Here is a 2,816-nt window from a genome sequence, read left to right on the forward strand (position 1 = left end):
GCGTTACTATAGATCCTACCCCAGTTCCTAAACTGTAATGTGAGCGCAGCATTAAAGTGAGCCGGGCCTAATAAGGCCAAACCAAACCGAGCGAGGCCGAGCGAGGCCTGCAGTGTAAATGCGCCATAATTAGCCTATGTGTGAACATAGAGAGCTGTAGCCTACGCTGTCACAGCGTGTGTAACACTACTGCACCGCACCCTGTGTGAAATGAAAATAATAAGTTTATTTCCTGCAGGATACAGTGCAGGAAGAAATGTCTCAAACAGCATACAGAATATCTAACAGAGCTTAAATCCTGTTTCACATTGATGTGCAGGTTATATTACCTCTACTCTTATGTGTCTTGTTGTAATATAAAGCTTCAGCGATTAGTTGATTCATAAACTATTACCACAATTTATTTTGATAATCAATAAAATGTGAAACATTTGTAATGCAAAAATGGCAATTATATGCAGCCTCTCAAGATGTCCGGCTTTTCTCTGTTGTATATCATATTAAAGTGAATGTGTTTTGGTTTTGGACTGACAAAACAAGACATTTTACAATTCGACCTTGGACATTTTTCACAATTTTAGGACATTTAATTGACCAAACACTTATTCAACAGTTCATTCTGTGTCCCAGAGAGGTCAGAATACATCTACAAATCCTACAAAATGAAATGTCAGCTTCACATTTTTGAATTAAGATTCAGAAGTGGAAGCCAACAAAACATTAGTTGAGAGACTGTTTAATTGGATAGGTGTGGCAGGAGGGAAATATGTCACCTTCAAACCAATCATTGCAGGATGATGTCACCAATAAAGATTCACTTCCAGGAAGTTTCCCAGGAGTTTTCAATTCACGTCACCCAATCAGGAGACTTCACTGTTTGATTCTGAATCAACACAGACATGAATGGAAGCCAGTGGCTGCTTGTAAGGTGAGAACAATCACATCTCACAAATATAATGTGTTGTAGCGTGATGCAGCAAAATGTTAAGCACATGCAATGTGTAGTTAATAGGCAAATCATGCAAATTCACCTGTTATTTTAATTACTAAAGTTGCATGTTTACAATCCTCCCTTATGTTAATTTTAGAAACTAACAGTTTAATTCCTATTGTTGGGTGGAAAAAGAGCGCGGGGCAGCCAGCAGGCACTTAGCTTGTAAACAACAAAAATGAGTTTCAACTGTAATTCAACAAATTAACAATCTGCCTTTCTCCAGAGGGAACATAACAAAGCTTTTGTTGCAATAACCATGACAGACCCACTTTAAACATCTGGGAGTTTATCAGTGTCCCTGCAGTCAGAGTACAGCTCCTCTCAGTCTCTGCACTGTGTGTTACTGTATGTCTGGGACTTAGTCACTCTGTATTCCCCAGGCACAGTGCTTCTGCCTGCAAGTTAGTCTAACACACACACACACACACACACACACACACACACACACACACACACACACACACACACACACACACACACACACACACACACACATACTTCCTGTCAGCGCTTCCTGTCTGTTCTCTATTTATTTGCTGATGCAGGAAGGGGGATTCCTGAAAAACAGTCTTGACATACTTCAGTTTTTTGCCCGCACATGCTTCTCCTCTGCAGATATATCATTGCTGGGTCTCACCAGTGTGCAAAGAGCTTCTTCTTATTGTTAAGTGTTTCAGATTCCTGCACTTTGCCGGCAGCACATGTCCAGCCTCTGAATCAAACTGTTGTATCCATACAGCGATATGTTGGGCAACTCATCAGCTCAGAAAAAGAACAAGGGAGCATTTAGCTACATGTACTGTTATTAACATCTGTAGGGTGAAGAATTATGGTTGATATTATTGGATGATTAAAATGCATAAGAATGCCTTATTTTCTTATTTCTAACATACTACAAAAAAATTGAAAGGCATATCCGATATAAAATGCTTTGAATGTATTATGTGTGTTAATGGATGTATAAAGTAGGTCTTTTTTAATGAGTTGACCGGCTCCACAGGGAGCTGTTACAGCCGGGCTGGATGTCTGCTCCTTGCCCCTGCCATCCTCCCTCACACACCCCCTGGGAAAGCTCTGACCTGTGGGCTGAGGATAAAGAAGTTGCTGGAAGATTTACCATGTCCAATTCCAGGCCAGTTTCTGATCCAGAACCTTTTCATTAAGTTTGTACTTTTTTATCTGGATGTAAAAAGTGCTTTATTCTTTCAAACAAGAGTTAAAGCCCTGGTAAAACCACCAACATCGGCAACATTGGCCTTCAATAGTTTAAGATGTCCCACCCTTATCAGTGAGGCACTGCTTCATCCTCTTTTTTTACATTGACAGCTTACGCTAAATAAAACCATGCACATGTATTTGGCATGATTTCCTTGCTGACTTCAGGTTCATATCAGTATGTAGTGTCTCCACTGTTACATGTCTCCATGCTTTAATGTTCAAAAAGCTCTTTATTTTTCTCATACTGCCTGTGCTGCAGCACCTCTTTTCACCCTCTGTCTGAAACCAGAGCCCAGTCTACTCTGATTGGTTAGCTCAGGGGTCTGCAACCTTTTTGACCAAAAGAGCCATTTTGCTCCTTTTTCCAAAGAAAACATTGTCTGGAGCCACAAAACATATTTCATAGCTTGGTAGCTAATAAAGTTGTATTTATTGTTATATATGACATTGCATTTATTAGGCTATTTATTACGTTATATAAAACTGTTAACCTCTAATAAGAAACAAAGAACTCCTATAAGGAGAATTACAAATAATACACAGGCCTACTTTAAAATAAATTAAACACAGCACTTGGGGAGTCCTCTGTCTATTTGAAGGAAAC

Source organism: Notothenia rossii, assembly GCF_949606895.1.
Source record: "Notothenia rossii genome assembly, chromosome: 11".
Taxonomy (NCBI): Eukaryota; Metazoa; Chordata; class Actinopteri; order Perciformes; family Nototheniidae; genus Notothenia; species Notothenia rossii.